Source organism: Mauremys reevesii, linkage group 7, assembly GCF_016161935.1.
Source record: "Mauremys reevesii isolate NIE-2019 linkage group 7, ASM1616193v1, whole genome shotgun sequence".
Lineage (NCBI taxonomy): Eukaryota > Metazoa > Chordata > Testudines > Geoemydidae > Mauremys > Mauremys reevesii.
The window spans coordinates 110,833,413-110,852,196 of record NC_052629.1 but is presented as its reverse complement, the minus strand read 5'-3'; the positions used below and the strand labels follow the sequence as shown (position 1 = coordinate 110,852,196).

The window sequence follows — 18,784 nt, the reverse complement described above, 5'->3', positions numbered from 1 at the left end:
CTAGCTGTATTGGGCCCAGAATATTAGAGAGAAGGTGGGTGAGGTAATATCTTCTATTGGATCAACTTCTGTTGGTGAATCAGATGACCTTTTTGCTCTCACCAACAGAAGTTGGTCCAATAAAAGATATTACCTCACTCACCTCCTCTCTCTAATATTTGACAGATATTCAACTAATGCCAGCAACTTTCACTGGGGTAATTACTTTCCTTGCCACAAACACCACCATTATAAAAATACTTTTGTTTTTTTACCCGCTTCATGCTAAATGACAAATTTTTCTTTTTAGCTTGGAAATAAGGACTTCATGTTCTGGATGTACAATATAGATTATATGTCTAATTTCATCAGTTTGCCTAGAGATGCCTGAGATAATTACAGTGGCAAATTCAATTTCTTCTCCTAGATTGAGAGAGGATTATACTGCCAAGTTCACAGTGGGACCCTGGCTGTCATTACAGAAATAAAAGAACACTTGATCTACCTGCTGGGGCTGTTTTGTGTGGGCCTGAAGCTAGCGGTTTTGGTTTTTGTTGTTACTTTTGTGAAACAGCCAAGACAAATGCTATAATGTTTTGGCTTTTTAAAATTTGGGGGAAATCTAAAGCTTTCTTTAATCGAAGCAACTGAGCAGCATCAAACAAGTGTAAACGAAAGACTCAAAGTGGCAAACTGTGGAATGTGTGTGTTTGACAGCTATGTATATTTGCATGTTAGCACTTCTCATATTTTTTTTTCCCCTCCTGCTTTCCTGTCGCTTCCTTTTTTGTGCCAGATTCTGGCATCTGTATTCATCTTGCGAAGCCCTTTATACCACAAGGGATTCCATTGTCTTCACTGGGGTAAGGAGCTTCTCAGCATGACTAAGGCTGGCAAGATTCTGACTCCTTTTGCTCTCAGTAGTACCTCACTTGGCAAGTAATCCCATTGGTTTCAAAGGGGAAACTTACTGTGAGAGAGGTTGGCAGAATCTGGTCCCATGGGAGGCAGTGTCAAGCTCTTTGTAAACGGTTAAAAATGAAAATCAACACGATCTCCATTTGTGACAATTCTACACAATGGCTAAGTCTCCAAATCTGTACTGATTCAAATTTTAAAGTGCCCTGTTCTGTCAGCAGTTTTTATTCTCTCCTGCTTTCCATGTGGAGTTTCCTTAGTTTACCTAAAGACCTGGCTTCTGCCCTGTGTTTAATGGTGAGAATCAAACTGTAATTTCTGAGAGCATTAAACACAAACTGGTGGGTATGTAGGATTAACCCAAGATGTTCAGCCAATATCCATTCCCATGTGTTGCATGGAAAATTTATTGTTCATTCCACATTTAATTGTTAATGTTGTACCTATGGTACCCCTCTGTCCTTTTATGTTATGGCCATTGGCCTACATTTTCAAAAGTTACTATGATTTTTGAGGTCCTACATTTTTGGGTGCCCAATTTGAGACACCATAAAGGGGAGTGGCTTTCAGAAAGAGCCTAGAACTTACCCTGTGAGAATTCAGGGCTGGCTGGATGACAATTATCTACATATATGTTTGCAAACCCATGTTTCATTCCTGGTCCCTCACTCTTAATTACAGAAGAAGGAAAAGTGCAAAAGTAAAGATGCAAAAGAGTCTGTAGATTCCATTAACAAGGGAGGTATTATCAAACCCCAATGTAATGCAGAATCATAATATGCTATGAAATAGAGGTATTTAGATGAATATGACCCAACTGTCCTTCTTTACATGTTAAAATGCTTCCCTGACATTACCTTTCTTGGTCACACTTTTATATTAAGTTTCCACTGTATAAAAAGCTTATGGGTTAATAAATGATTAATGGGGGTTAATAAATGGTGAATACATTCTAGAAGCTGTAAGCATGTTATGGACTTGAATGGTGTGTTATAGATATAAACACATCAGAAGTTATGGATGTCTCTAAGCCATGGTTTTGAGCAATGGGTTGGATGCTACAACAATCTATAAGCCAAGGTGAATTTTGGAACACTGAGCCTTGGAGCTACTTTCCAAGACCTACCCCTGTAGGGGAGTTACCTTTAAATACTACCTGGAATTATACACTTCATTGCTCATTTTGACACCCCTCCCCTACAAAGGAAAAACTTCATATCTTGTAGAGAATTAATTATTAGGAATGGGATGGTAAATGCAGCCCTCTCCGGGGGAAGAGGCAACAACTATTTAACAACACATACCAATAACACACAAATGTTGAGAACAGAAAGTGAAGAAGAATATCCAATTGTAACTGCAGAGGGTTTAGATAGGCAGATTATAATTACCTCAGCTGGAATGTGTCCAGAACAGAGAGGTTAACTCCCTTACTCCTCTAATGACCACAAATTGTCAAGACCTCAATTTTACACATCCTCTATATACATAGAGTGCAAAACTAATTTAATTCAGGCATGACAATTAAGGAAATGATTATATCTCATGTCTTGAGCTCACCTCCAGGTCATCTTGCTGTTATCCCTTTTGATCAATTATGAATTTAAAATATGAAATAAATTGAATCTAAATTCTATAGAAAGGGTCAAGCTTGCTTTTGCAAGAGAATGGAATAGAATGATCTTAAGGACAAGTACAACTGTTGCAAGAGACTGTAGGTGGATCATTACAAACCTCTCTTCAAAAATTTTCTGCTGGCCCTTTTGCGCTACCACACTTACATAAGGTTTGCATGAGGGCAAATTCTGCTTCCAGACACACCCCTGAGATACCCTCTGTCCCAAAACATCAAATGCACATCACCCTCTCAGGGTAGAGTGATGCTCGAGAGATCCACCAAGGAATGGGAGATGCGGTTATACCAGTATAAGTGTACTTGTATTAGGAGCTCTGTTCACATATGGGAAGGGGAAAGACTATATCAGTATAAAGCATCTTTATACTGGTATAGCTGCATCCATAGTAGGGGTTATACGGATGTAACTATATTGGTAAAATTCCCACCCCTAACCAATGTAGTTATAACAGGAAAAAATGGTTTGTAGGCACACTGCAGTGTTAATGAGAATCAGGCCTGCAGACTTTATTACTACAGTTAAAAATCTAATTAGATTATAAATGTTTGTTAGAAAAATGTCAATCACATTTAACTTTCAGTAGGATTTAGATCACAAGTTTGACCCATTAATTAACTGTTGTTGTAATGTTTGCATAAGGTATGCCTTGTGAGGTAGCAGTTAAAAAATCATCATTTTCTGGTCAGTAGTAATCTGGTAAAATTTGTGTGGCAACATTGTATGTGATGTTAAAAGATTGTCCTCTGTGGTGGTGTTAACACATGTTCCAAACCCAATAGCTCTGCCCAAACAGAGGTTGGCAAACAGGTCTGTCCTAAACAAAGGAATGTGTGCTTGTCTTAATTTGCATTTAAGCAGTAAACAAAATCATCAAGAAGGAAAGGAAGACAAAGGAAGTTCAAACAGGTGGAAAAAAACCAGCCAGGAATATCCTTCCACAGACTTTTTTTTTTCCAGCTGAGAACCGGAAGCCAGTTTAAGAGGAGGACTGAAACTATAAAAAAGAGGGACAAACGCACCAAGGGACCCCTTCCTTCTCTCCGCTCATTGCATTCACTGCATCTGAAGAGACAAAGGAAGAAGCTGTTGGACTCCAGGGGAAGGGTCCTGATCTAAAGATTTTGGTCAGTAAGACTGCTGAAAGCATGTGGTGAGAGAACTGCTTTGAATACAATAAAGTTTGTAAAGTTAGGCACCAGTAAGCCCTTTATATTTATTTTTCTTGTAACCATTTCTGACTTTTGTGCCTCATTACTTGTACTCACTTAAAATCTATCCTGTGTAGTTAATAAACTTCTGTTTTACTATTTTATCTAATCCATGTGTTCAAGTTAAAGTGTCTGGGTAACTCCATTTAGGGTAACAAGTTGTGTGCATATTGTTCCCTTAAAGGAATAACAGAATTAACATATTTGTATGGTCCAGGAGAGGATTGGGCAGTACGAGAGATACATTTCTGGGGGAAGTTCTGGGACTAGGAGTGTGCTGGGATCACCCTGTAGCTTAACCAAGGCTGGTAAGAGCTGAGGTGTGGCTGGTGGGTAGACAGACAGACAGAGTGAGTGCTGGAAGTGACTTACATGTTGGAGGCTGTTTGTGAGCAGTCCAGGTTAGAGGTTACAAGGACCAAGGCATTGTAAAGGGCACCCCAGGTTACAGGGCAAGGGTAACACAGCTACTCATTAGTCTAATTAAATGAGTGTGACATACAATCCAATGTTTGTAAAGCATATTGAAAATGTAATACTATGCAAGTGATAAGTATAAGTTTTTATTTATTGTATTGCATTTCCCACATCTGGTTCCTGCTAGAACCAGTGCTGTGGTTGTCCCTAGTCTATTGTGCATTTCAAGAAAACTTGTTTGCTGTTGAATTGTGTTGCATAAATCATATCTGAAGCAGAGTAACTTTATAAAAAATGATCTCCCTGCAATGCTCTAACCTCTAGAAAGGCAACATATATTTATCGTCCAGTCTCTTCTAGATATTAGTTTAAGTAGTGGCAGTTTTTTTTCTACATAATCCAAAACTGTCAACACAAAATAATTCCTGTTGCTTTTATAGTCACAGCACAATCCTTGAAGACTTATTTATCATGACTTCCTTTTTCTCTCCTATCACCTGCTCTGTTTTTATATCTCTGCAATGTAACTGGCTAACTTTTCTTCAGACAATTATTTTTAGTTTTTTGTAAAATTTTCCTTTTGTAAAATTATATCTTTTTACAAAAGGAAAAGTAGGCTCCCAGCTCACTTAAGTATCTTTACTTAAGTATCTTTAACTTTCAGTAGGATTTAGGTTTTTAAATGACTTTAGCACTTTTTTGAAAATTTTATATGGTAACAATTTAGGATGGGTATTTCAAGAAGTCATATATTTAAGATTACAAGTCTTGTTGATGGAAGATTCCACTCCTGGTCTAAAATTAAACAGTACATTGGATTCAGTATCGTAAGGTAGAACAGATTCTGTTGCTCTTACTCTCACTGAGTAGGATCTTACTCTCAATAAACAGGATCTTAATCTGTGATTTTAAGGTAATTGATTTCAATGGGATTACTCATGGAATAAGGTATTACTCACCTCTGATCACAAAACAGATGTGTTTGTAAGGTGTGGCCATGCGAGCTTGCTTGCGCTGCCTCACTAACGTGACTCTACAACTACATGCTGAAAACAACTCTTGGAATAAGAGAGAGCTTCAGTTTCCAGTCCTTGGCTTCTCATGAGACCGCCTGCTATGGTTGTGTGTGATCTGGACACTGTCCCTTTTGAGAAACTCCTTTACAATTGTTGTCACATCTTAAAGACATAGTTCTTTTAAGTCTTTTTGTTCCAGTTGTCTTACAATGGCCAGCTTCCTCTAGGCGAGATCATCAGCAGCTGTAGGTCTGCATAGCTCCATGAAGTTGGGAGAGTTATGTCGATTTATGTCAGCTAAGGATCTGAGTGTCTGTTCAGCTGGGTAGGGGATAGACACTTGATCCAATTTTGCTAAATTTTATCGGTTTCTCAGTGTCAACCAGCAACATTTGAGATGCATCCACTCTCGCTTTTCTGTTGCTCACAAATCATAACTATCCATTCCAGGATGGGCAGAACTATGGAAGATATCCAATTTGTTCTTTTCCATTTTGCTCACAAGGGTACATTTCTTTGTGATCTGAGGGGATCAACTGCAGTTAGGGAATTTCCAATGTGAGAGATGAGCCCATGGCAATAACACTTTAAAAGACTGGCATTCCTCCATAGGGGGACTACTTTGGAGTAGACGGTTCATTATACAAATGGAGAATTCTTCAAAGACTATTTTTACAATAGAAAAATGGAGTTCTGTTGATCACATTCAATTTGCCTGACAGAACTATTTTTTTTCTGAATTCTAAGACTCCTGCTTGTTTAAAATGGACCACTTCGTAAATGCTTCTTATTTGCAGAAATCCAAGCATTCTTAGAAATTTACTGCTAACATGAGAAAGGGAGACTGGAATTCTGAACTTGTCATATGCTGGTGGGTAATCAGAAAGTCAGGTGTAAGTTGTGGTTATTCTATATGCCAAATCATATTTGTAAATGTTAAAATCCAGACTGATGCACAGCGTTTAGCCTGATTCACCACTGGGTAATTCCACCATTTTGTGCTGACAAATGTGTTAGGCATTTCATGTTTTCTAATTTTCCTGCCATGTGTTTATTTTGTAATGATATGATAATCATCAGGCCCAAATTCTGCAGTCCTTAGTTGAACCTGCTATTGAACTTGATAATCTGAGTATGAACTGCAGAACTTGGCTTTCAGTAATTGGTTGGCACAGTTTACCATAAATAAAACACATGGGGTGAAATCCTGGCTCCATTGAAGTCAGTGGGAGTTTTGTAATTGACTTCAATGGAGCCAGAATTTCATCCATGATATTTTTGCCTTTTAACTTCATTTTTGAGCCGGATTCTTAATGCCTTGCACCCTGCAAGTGAAAATGTTATTTTTACACTCACTTTGCCCAGATGGAAATGAGAACCCAGGGTACAAGGCATTAAGAATCCGGCTCAAAAATGAAGCTAAAAGGCAAAAATATCACTCGCTTTGCACTGGTGTGAATGACATAAGGTGCAAGGCAATGGAGAATCAGGATTATTTTGTTTTCCAAAGCTGTCTCCACTATCAAGTCAGACAAAACAGATTTTGTAAAGAAAAAATGGATTGAACTGAGAACCTCTACATCTTCTTTCTCCTGGTGAACGTATAACTGGTGTGACAGGGTCAGGCCAGATGGCTACAAGAGAGTGGTCGAAGGTAGATACATTAACTCCAGGTTAAGCAGGTCCCTTTTCCCTGGGTAAGATAACAGGGACTATTCCAGAACACTCAGGAACTTTCTAGAAATAAGGCAGGCAGGCTAATTAGGACGCTTGTAGCCAACTGGGAAGTTACTAGAATTAATTAAGGCTAATCAGGACACCTGGCATAAAAAGGCTCTCACTCCAGTTAGTGAGATATGCCTAAGGAGCTGGGAGTGAGAGGATGTGCTGCTGCAGGACTGAGGAGTACAAGCGTTAACCGACAGCAGGAGGAAGGTCCTGTGGTGAGGATAAAGAAGGTGTTGGGAAGAGGCCATGGGGAAGTAGCCCAGGGAGTTGTAGCTGTTCCAGAAGGCACTTTAGACAGCTGCAGTCCACAGGGCCCTGGGCTGGAACCCAGGGTAGAGGGCAGGGCTGGGTTCCCCCACAAAGTTCCCCCACAAACTCCTGATCCAACACAGGAAGATCTCTCAGGCTAGCAAAATCCATCAATAAGCACAGGACCCACCAAGGTAGAGGAGGAACTTTATCACACTGGTTAAGTAATAAATGCCTCAAATCAAGGTTTGCAATGTAAACAGAGAAAGCATTTCAAGCGGAAAAGCTACTGTTAAAATATTGGACTTGTCCACTTTAACTAAAGCTTGTTGTTTGCCTAATGCACAGTGTAGGTGGAAAAGTGTTGTCAATTTAAATGGAAGGAGGGAAGGAAGGGGCAGCTCTTGAGTGATCCATGGACCCTGTTGTAGTGATGTATTCTGTTTATAGATCCTCAAAGCAAAGCAGATATTGGTGAGTAATTTATCTGCTCTTGAAACCATTTGTTCTTCACATCAACTGGCTGATTAAATTGACAACTCACATATGACTTAGCTTTGTGTATTGAGGTCCAGCAACAAGATTATCCAGGTTAAGTTCTCTGGTTCTCCTGAAACTTTTACTTACGCAGATGTTGGTGTTATCTGGGGTGTGTGGTTATGTGGGAAATAGCTGAATTCCAGGATGGTGCAAGGGGCTTTCTTTTAACTCAAATAAGGATGTTCATGATTTTATATTAGGAGTGAAGAATGGAGAGGTGCCAGAGACTCAGTGGAGGTCCACTACAGTCTTCACTACTGCTGTTGATTTTATGTGCAAAGCACTCAGATACTGTGGTGATGGACAGCTGTAAAAAATGGTTAGATAGCAAGACTTATCCTTGTTGTTTTATACTATGAGAAATAGTTATAACAGGAAATGGAATCAGGAGATCTGCCATGCAATTGCTTTGTATGCTTTAGTTTATCCATCTGAAAAGTGGGCATAAAATTAGTTACCTGACTTACAGGGCCATTTAACTGTAAAACACTTTGATAAAAAGTGCTATGTTAGATCAAAATATTATTATTTATTATGTGCACTTCTATTGTCTTTTGACCATTCTCAGAAGGTAAATAAATTCCAGAGCAGACTTATTTTAATAGTATATTGTATGCACTACAGGACAAAGGAAAATTTACTTTCTAATTCAATAGAGAGAAGCAACTGTTTAGGTCCAAACTTTCAAGACATGGTACTGGTTTTTGAGAGTTTTAACTTGATCTGCTGGGCCCAATTTCCATGAAGTAATGAGCACCCACACCTCCAGTTGAAGTTCAAGGGAGCTGCAGGTGCTCAGAACTTCTGAAAACTAGGCCCACAATGGCTCAAGGTGAACATCTCAGGCATTGGTTTTAGTGGCAAAACTTGCTCTTCCATGATAGAGCTTGAGAGCCAAGTTTATTAATAATCTGACTTGATGCCAGATTACAAACCCTTGAATCACACTGGTGAGCAGTTACTCCCATGATCAGCCAGATGACTAGCATGAATAACTGTTTACCAATGTGAGTGAGGGATTCAAAATCTGGCCCTTAAATATGTACTGATATCATTGTGAAAAATAATTGATCAAAGACTGTTTTCCCAGTAGCTCATGGAAGGTACTTGTCATTAAGGGACTATTAGTACATGTATCTGTGGATTCTACCCCATCATATCAATAAAGGCTGTAGCTAAGGAAACCATTGACAAAACAGAGGTGGGGAGTGAATTAATTAGCCAAGCATTCTGATGCTTCAGTAGCAAGGAAACACTATAAATAGCAATAGTTATAAAACACTGTAGTTTTAATGATGGTACTTAGCAATCTGCTATATAGTCAATGGCTTTAATTACAGCACAGTTGTAGTTGGAGGTATTGTCATAAGGAGGGTAGTTACAATGCATGATGCTGCAAGAATATACGGTTTTGGCTGGTGTATTCTTAGTCACACAACGAATGCTAATGGGAAACAGAGACAAGGTGGGCGAGGTAATATCTTTTCTAGGACCAACTGCTGTTGGTGAGAGAGACAAGCTTTGGCGCTTACACAGAGTTCTTCAGCGGCTTTCTCTCAAGTCTTAACTTGTTAGAAGTCTTCATGAGACTTATGACTTTCTTTGGTCACAAACTGTACAACAACCCCATATGACTTCAATGGGGTGGCAAGTCCGAAAGGGTTTGGTCGCGACAGTGATGGGAAGATGCAGAGAAATCGACCATCGATTTCAAATCGAGGCATCACCTCTGAATAATTTATGAACAAAAAGTTCAATTTGCATTGCCGCGTTAGAGCGAAACTAAAACAATCACTGGGAAGGCTGAGAATAAAGAACTTCCAGCCGCAAGCAGCTTCACCTGGACTGAGCTATTGAGTTCCATTCATTCCTAAACCATTTTAATATGGAACTCGGGTATTTGGCTAATGTTTACGTAACGGTTTAAGGAAGGTTAAAACAGTTTTATATCTAAGAAAAAACCCAAGCTTATCATGGGGACATGTTCCATAAAGATTGTCCCTTCTGTCCATGAGGCGGACCTATTGGCTCAGGACATCATCCCTAATGATAGACCACAAATAAAAAGGGTTAATTTGTGAACTCCATGGTTAAACAAGCCTCCTTGGAAACAAATTGCTTTTAAGTTGCTTTTACAAAGCTTTAAACAAAGGGCTTTCCCTCCCCTTTTACTCTGTGGTATTTGCTGAAAGATTCAGGCTGAGCGATCATTTGATAGGTAAAAGCAGGTTGGATTACTAATGTACTTGTCTACCTGTCATATCTGAAAGGCAAGTGACTTTATGATTAAAGACTTTTGTTGTTCCAACTGTTACAAACTTTAATAAATAAAAAGATGTTATTTCTATTAGCATAAAAGCAGCTAATATTCCTTTTTGTTTAATCAAAAATGTCCTTACTTCTACAGTTCTTTCTGTAATAGATGCAGTTATATAGGGTCAACCTGTAGGAGAGATGATCTTTGTTAGGGAATTGTTGGAACCCTGACAGCAAACACCCCAAATTATGCACAAAGCAGAACACTTCTGCGCCGGCTTTATAAACAAAAGGAGCATCTGATTTTTGTCATTCTGTTTACTGGTCTTCTGCATAATATCTGTGGTGTTCATGTGGCTAAGATTTACTAAGTATTCCACTGGTGGTAATCTACCTGCTTTATAGCCAGGCAGATTCTGGTAATGAAGATCAGGCTTCTTTAATTAAAGGGCAGCAGGTTATGGGAAGAAACCCTAGCGGGTTATACATTTCCCAAGCCTACATCCTGAAGCTGAGCAATGCAACTTTTTCTGGGTCTGCTTCCAACTTGAATTGAGATGTTTCTCTTTTTGGATCTCAGTGGAATTCCAGCCTAACTGTATTTGGGGGACCCCGCACAGATCCGGAACTCTGCTAAATCTGCTGTGTGCTACTCAGGTTGTACAAAGCGTACTTTAAACCTATGTAACTGGCTTGTTGATTCTCTTGCACATAGAAATCTCGTCGTAGAATACAGCTGCCAGACACCCCAGATCGCCTCCATCACCATCAGTGCCCCCAGTGCGGGCATTGGAATGGGGATATTCCGAGGGGGGTGGCGGGGTAGTCTCTTATACCTAGTTGGGGACTGTCACAGACAAGGTTAATTCACGGCAGGCCCCAGTGGTGTCCAAGGGAAACACATTAGTGGTCCTTCTCTGAGCCAGGGTTGACTGGACCTGAGGATTGGCTGGGGCCCTATATATCTAACTTTGCTCTGACATTGGAGTCCTCACCTAAAATGTCCCCTCCTTGTGCTGTTGAGCATTCTTTGCGCTTAGCTGTCTGCCTGGAGGACTCCCTCCTAACTCCCTCACAGAAGTGACTATGATGGGAGCAAACTATACAAAGCGACATATAAAGCAATCAACAGTGATGAACCATTTAAACATAGTGAGAACATTTTGAAAGCAGAAAAATTCCTAGAATTATCTTGTGCATGAGTGGCTACCTCTTACACTGAAATGCATAGAACACAGTTTACAAAAGAGGTTAAAGGTCAAATTCTTAAAGGGGCTTCAATGCAGAAACACGTCTCCCACCACCTCTGGGGTGCCAGTCCACCTCTGGCAACTGCAATATTCATCTAAAAGCAGTGTAGAAAGAAGCACACAGAATGTGAACCCCTGTTCCCGCCCTAAGAAAAGCAGTAAAGACGTTACCTTACAAAATGTCATTATGTGACTGATGCTTAAACTGTAGGTTGAAAAAAAAATAGTTGCTTGTTACAATTCTATTGTAAGAGATAATAAATGCTTGGCTGTAATGCTCACCGCTTACTGCTCAGAGTGTGCCATAAAGCCAAATATAGCAGTCAAAAGAGACATTTATATACAGCGGTTGCTGTAGTGTAGCCCACTCTGTTCCATGATTATTTAATCTGGGCCAGGATTTATACAAACCACGCATGGTGAACCTAAGCAGCTCAGAAGAGAGGGGGGAGATACAAATAGATATATTAGGCCTAATCCTGCAAATCCTTAGTCACCTTAACAATCCTTACTTATGAGTATGAGTTACTCCCTGAGAAAGGGTTTCAGGATTGAGCCTTCATAAGAATCAGGGTAATGTTTTACCTGTCCAAGTGTATATATACTTCACATATTCTATTTTGGTTTAAATTCTTTTGACTACTAAATACTGAATAGCAAGTAAACCTATCCAAAAGGTTATTTTAGAAACCTGAAAGCAACGGAAAGTGAAATGGGAGAATATGAGCTTTCATACTTCAAGAAGCAGCAGATTTTTAAAAATAATTAAAGATATTTTTCTCTAAATGTACTCCCCTTTAAGAGAGGATACTCTCCTATTATGTTGAGAGAAACTCATTTTTACTGTCTTAAAAAAAAATCACACAGGCCCACGGGCTTTATTTTTATATATAATATGTTACTAACAAGCTGTAAAGACAAAAGAGCTCAAACCTATTCTCTGTTTAGCTCTGGATGAAATCTGTAACATGGACAAAACCAGCATTATTGCCTAATTTTAATGTCTGAGCTGACTAATGTATTTATTGGTTGTTCAGGGATGTGTAATCTGTATTTCTTCTGGGATCAGTTTGCTAGACTTCCATAAATCTTTGCAGTCTATACTTCAGTATAACAATCATTGTACATCTAATATCAAGCCTTATTGTCAGGGTTTTTGTTAGTGTTTTTTTTTAACCTTTTAGACTATGGCTATTTAAAAGATATATATATATTTTTTTTCCCTGTTGTAATAAAAGCAAGAGAAGTGCTAAATTTACTGAGAGCTCTGATAAGACCATCCAATTTACTAGGCAGCAGTGTTTTAAATACAATAATTAAACATCTCAAGATTTAGTTGAATGAATATTCAGATGTGGCCATCAGCTTGTAAACCACACAGTCAGCTGGCAACTGATCGGGAATTCTTTGCTCACCCAAGGAAACTCGTATCCCTTCCTTACCATGCAAGACCCTGGTACTGCCATTTACAATATGAGGGCAGTGAAGCCAGTGTGGCTGTACACAGGTGCAGAGATCTGCTCATATACAGTGAATTGTGGAATCGCAGTCAAAAGAGAATAAAATTCAGTTTCCACCTTGGTTTTCCCATTAGACCCCCCACCCCAGGTTATCAATTTATGGCCTGATCTTCATGGCTGGCACTAGGAAGATATCCTGGCCAGCAGGATATGTAATCCTGCTCCCTATGTGTCTGAGGTCTAGCCCAAAAACAATGGCTCTTCTGATCCTGCTGGAGGCCGAGCATCTGAGGCTTCCATTGATGTCAATGGGAGATGTGGGTCCCTCTATGGATGAGGCCTTTGAGAGCTCAGGACACGAATTCACTCAGTCCCCAGAGACAGGGAGCACCATAGATTGTCTACAACCCTCTAGCCATTTTAAAGGTAGAGATGGCTGAGTAGATGTAATGTAAACATAATATTGTACAGGTTTTACTGAAATAACTTTACATTTATATTAACATGTGGGTGGATATCAATTTGAGTCCTTTTCTTGTGTCCTCTTGGTGATGTAAGGGTGTGGCCTGAACCTCTAGCGCAGTAGTGGGCAGCCCGCGAGCTGCATGCAGCCCATCATGGTAATCCGCTGGCAGGCCATGAGACAGTTTGTTTACATTGACAGTCCACAGCCATGGCGCCCACAGCTTCCACGGGGTCACTGGGAGCTGTGAGCAGCTGTGTCTGTGGATGGTCAATGTAAACAAACTCTCGTGACCCACCTGCGGATTACCCTGATGGATTACTCTGGTGTGCTTCATGCGGCCTGTGGGTCACAGGTTGCCCACCACTACTCTAGAGGGAAGAAACTCTCTGCTGCCATTTATTAGTGAACCTGGGGAAGAGACAGAATGAGTAAGACCTTATTTGCATATTTTGTTGTGCACAATCCTAGCGTGAACATTTTGGTAGTGTTTGTTTAAAATTTGTTTTTGGTGTATGGGTAATTAAATGTTATCCTAATCTGTGTGACAAAATGGGCAACAGAACTGAACTTAATATATGCCCTGAATGAAAAGTCACCATAATGGAAGCCTCAGTCTTGCATGGCTGGCAAAGGAGACAGCCTATCAACAAGAGAAAACAGGTGGCAGCAAGGAGTCTCTTGACAGAAGCCAGGCTGCATGTATGGAGTGGAGATGAATTTGCCCATGTGTATTCCTGGATTCTGGGACTTAACTAACCACTAACACCAAACCGTGAGTAGGGTGCAGTAGAAGGAAAAGGGTGACAGTTGTGTGTTGAAGTGATATGTGTCTATCAGATGTTCACACTAGGAGGTGGGGAAACTGAGGCAAGGAACTACTTCTGTTCCTTTTCCCCTTAACTAACTTTTTTTCCTTCTTTTGACTCCATGCTTGTGAGAGGGAAGCAATGCCTGTTAAGTAGGCGAAGGGGAGGTATTTTGTTTTGACCAGATTTCTGGGGAGGGACTTAAGCCTGTGGTGTTTGCAAATTTTAAGAACTCCTCCTCCACCTTTGAACCTGAAACTTTTAGCTGCTAACACCATGTAGCTTGCTTCCTAATGCATGCTTTGTCCTGAGGAAATAATTTGATCCTGACAAGGCCTCTGAGTTGTAATTCTGGGAAGTTATTAGCTTGTCGGTCGTAGTAGGTGTTGACTTCGCATGTGTTTCTTCCTTTTTGTCTGTTACTCCTTCCACCACTGCCAGTGGTAGCAATAATGGATCTATAGGCGCAGTGAAAATCAGAGTTTTGTGAACTGGTGTGTGTGATCAAGCAATGAGATAATGCATCACAAAATGCACTCTGGAGTAGTATCATAAATAATTTTAAACTACTTTTATCAAATTAACCGCCTAAACTAGTAAGTGTGCTGAAATATACTTTGTACAGTAATGAAATCTTATTACTTCACTCACTGATTCCCTCTGCTATTAAATACTTGCTGAGAAGTGGGGAGAGACTGTTTGGATTTATCTGTGAATTACGGGGTGTGCAGATTATCGAAGCAAGTGTACAACAATGTAATATTTCTTTTCTACTTATGTAAACAGGAACAAAAATGGTGTCAGCATAAGAGAGTACATTTTGTGATGCATCGTCTTTGCCTCTGATGCTTGATCACTCACTTTGTCATTTACAAAACTCTGTAATTTTTACTGTGTCTCCCAGTAGTTAGTGTAATTTATCAAGGCTTAGCTGTGTACTTATTTGGGTCTTGTGCATGAACTTAACTTGGTTTTATGTCAGCGAAATCTTATAGTGAATCCTGATTAGACAAAGAAATGTCATTACCAATTTTTCCACAAAAATTGAGTGTACATCTTATGCTCATCTATCTAAGTGCAATGGTTGCTGTGCAAAGTAGTAGTAGATGACTTTTTAATCTAGCTGAAAAAGGCATAATGAGATCCAATTGTTGGAAGTTGAACTTACACAACTTCAGACTAGAAATAAGGTACTTTTTAAAACAGTGAGGCTAATTAGCGATTGGAATGATTTGCTGATGGATGTGGTAAATTCTCCATTATTTGAAGTCTTTAGAAAACATCCATTCTTGATTTAAAGATATGTTGTAGCTCAAATAGAAATTATGGGCTTGAGGCAGAAATAATTGGGTGAGGTTCTTTGGCCTGTTTTATGTAGGTCAAACTAGAGGACCATAGTGGTCCCTTCTGGCCATAAAATCTATGAAAATGTCAACATATACCAGCAGTTATCACACAATGAAATCTGAGATATTGCAGTTTGGGGCCCCATCCTGCCCCAACTCCCATTTAAAGTGGATTGCGCTCTTCTTGCATGTTAAAAGGATAGAGGAAAACTGTTGGCAAATGCTGGCAACTTAAAGGGTAACTACTTTAACTCTTCACAGAACAGAGTGCTAGACTGTGACTTGGATTTCATATTTGAACACGGAGGTAAGAGGGAGTAAGGACCCATCCTTACATCCCTGTGTGGATTACATGAACTTTGGGTCTGGATGCAAAGGGTGAAACAGACCTTGCATTCATAATGTGTGGGGATAGGTAGAGAAAAGGCAAAAACTGGGCTCAGCTCTCCTAATCGCTGTCCAGCACAGCTGAGCCAGCACTGGGAGGGAGGTGAGTTGATAAAGGCAAGCAGCAAATTACTACCTTCTCTGAGCAAACAGGTCAGTGGAGGAGGAATTGTGTCTCAGGGTTGTCTGAGGGTACGTCTACACTACGGGACTATTCCGAATTTGCATAAACGTTTTTTTAAAAAATTGTTGAGATCCCAGTGCCTGATGGGGCAAAAATCATTGTCGCTGTGGTTCTGGGGTAAAATGTCGCAGTCACCCTTCCTCTGGGAAAGCAACGGCAGACAAGCATTTTTTTTTTTTTTTCCTGATTGCCCCTGGCAGATGCCCATGCATGGGCATCAATCAGCCTGTTTTGTTTTTTGTGTGTGACTGTTGTGTGTATAGATGTGACAGAGGCGGAGAGCAGCAGCTAGCAGCAGCAGCACAGCATTTTTTTTTTTGCATGACCTGCAGAAATTATGAGCTGTATGCTATTCACAGGGGTGCTCCTGCAACAACCCCACCTGTTCATTTCATTCTTCCTCAGCCTTCATGGGGCTACATAGCATTGTCCCCCCTTGTGTGTGATGAAGTAAAAGAAATGCAGGAATAAACACAGTGACTTTTGTGAAGTGAAGGCAGCAGCCTGCTGTGATAGATCCAGACAGCTCAGCCCCTGTTGCTATGGCGATGATGGATATCAGACATACTGCACATCTACCCCATTAGGGTTACCAGTCCTTTGCACTGCCCCATGTGCCCAATAGGCTGATGATGAGATGGGGGTCAGTCTTCTTGTACCACCAGCCACCCATGGCGGGGAAGCAAGGATGTTGGTGTTGATGCTGCACCATCCATCTATCTGCAGCATTCAGTAAAGATAGGGTGACATGTAAAGAGTCAAGACAGGATTTGTTTCCCTTTCACTACCCACCACGGACACTGTTTTTGACCCTAGAAGCATTTGGAGCTCAGCCAAGAATGCAAATGCTTTTCAGAGACTGCAGGAACTGTAGGATAGAGTCCTCCAGTCCATGAAAATTATTTTGAATTTCGTCTTCTGTAATGGGCGCTGATAGAAACAGTTTTGCCTGCCCTTACAGCGAATCGTTCAGATTGCTGTCCAGAGCGGTCAGTCAGTTTAAAGAGCCATTAAAATCGATATAAGGTGCCTCCTAGTGGACGGTTGAGGCTTGAGTCCTGGTGCCTCCCAGGACTACTCCTAGGGTGATGCAAAATATATTTCGCATTGTGTTCAGGGCTGTGCCCTCAGCAACAATCCATCAGGGTTATACACTCCTGGCTGAGAGGAGTGAAAGCTGATGGAAAACAGATAGTGGAAAGGAAAAGCAGCCACCTCACACCACTCCTTCATCCCATGGAAGCATCTTTGTCCCTACTGTGCTGGGTGAGGGTTCCATCGTTGTAGGGAACGGTGCCAAGGAGAACAGGACAGGATGATATTGTTCTCACTCTATAACCCTACAGGGATTTCTTTGTGGACAATAATACTGACCTTATCAACATTCTCTTCTGTGGGCTTTTAACTCTCTGTGCTGTTGATGCCCACTGTGAGGAAGTATTTCAGGGCTAGAGTTAAGCAGAATACAGTCTTCCTGTCCCATGAAACTTTTCACTATTTCAAAATTTTCCCATTCCACAGTGGGACATACCTGAGACCTTTCAAAATTTCTCAAGAGCAAGAGACCCCAGAGTAGCAAAGTGGCTGTAGCACTTAGCTGGGACATGGGGAAGATGCTTCAAGACTGTGCTTTGAATGACACAAAGCAGGGACTTGAACTTGTGGCAAGGGCTCTCATCTGGGAGACTCGAGGCCATGGAGTCTGTATCTCTAAAGCTGTCCTGTTGGAGCTGTTCCACTCTGTATAAATAAACAAACATTCATTATTTGAACCTGGTGCTGAAACATCCCAGTGCCATAACCACTGGGCTATAGTGTGTCTGTCACCCTTCTCTCCAGAAATTCCACCCTGGACTGGAGAAACTTTACCATTAAAGTTTGTTGTTGAAACCAATACATTCCCATTAAAAGCTTTGATGAACTGCCATGAATTGCCAGGGATCATTAAACATACCATATTAAATAACTAATAAGCTAAATACCTACAGGTTTGCAGAAGTTGGGCAAGGACTATTTGTCTTACCCTGGGATATTTACCATCAGAAAAGTGGTGCATACTTTACACATGGAAACAATGGGCCAGATCTTCAGCTGTTGCAATTCTGCATAATCTGTTGCCTTCATTGGAGCTATGCCAATTTATACTGCCTGAGGATATGGTCCTATTTAATTTCAGGGAACTGGGGTTGCTTTTGTTCCGGTTCTGAACAAAAACTCATATTCATTCTTACTGCATCTGAACTGTTTTCCTACCCTTGCTTAAAACCAGTTAGGAGCCTAGCCCAAATTCCAGGAAGTTGGAAGTTTTTTGTAGTTCTCAAGTGAATTTAGTGCTATGCCGTTTACATTTGCAATATAAAAACACCCAAACAAAAAGGGGAGAGAGAGTGAGAGAGCTGTGAATTGTGACCATAAAAATCCCTGTTATTGTTTATGGACAGAGCTATATGCAGAAATGGAACATGAAAAATGAGAATAATAGTGGGTAACAAATATTAGATCACTTTTGACAAGGAAATTAATTGTTGGGAACTTTCTCATAAAAGAGGGTTACTACCATCTATCTATGTTAGCGGCTGAAGTTACTTTTGGAGAAATTATATTTAACAAATCAGCATGACCTTTTCATTGCATTCTATCACGATTTAATGCTCTTCTTTCTTTTGCTGTTCTTTGACAAAAAGAATGTTAGCTTTTCTAACATCATGCCTCTTCTGTTGATTATAACTCTGCAGTACTTGGATACATCATGAACAACTAATTTTGAATAGGTGTATGGTTGTGCTTTGTTCACCCATTAGATATGATTTAAGCTCCATCTTCATCCCACAGAAAAAAATAATGTGGCTGCTGTGTTGTCATTAATTAAATCAGTTTCTTGTGTTTCTCTCATGCCTGGATTTTTGCAGTCCCTAGTTTCTCTTTGAGCTCAGCATG

At 40.3% G+C, this 18,784-nt stretch overlaps 1 protein-coding gene across 8 annotated transcripts in view; it reads left to right on the top strand.

The window, feature by feature from the left end:
• The window catches only part of GRM7 (glutamate metabotropic receptor 7), a 1,280,044-nt gene that overhangs the window by 59,437 nt on the left and 1,201,823 nt on the right, over nucleotides 1-18,784 (top strand). The window contains exon 2 of one of the 8 annotated variants that reach the window (XM_039481465.1): nucleotides 3,492-3,658. The exons of the other annotated variants lie outside the window; for them this stretch is intronic. The gene's annotated coding sequence lies outside the window, so the exon portion shown is untranslated. The remainder of the gene's footprint in view (nucleotides 1-3,491; nucleotides 3,659-18,784) is intronic. 8 annotated transcript variants of the gene reach the window in all.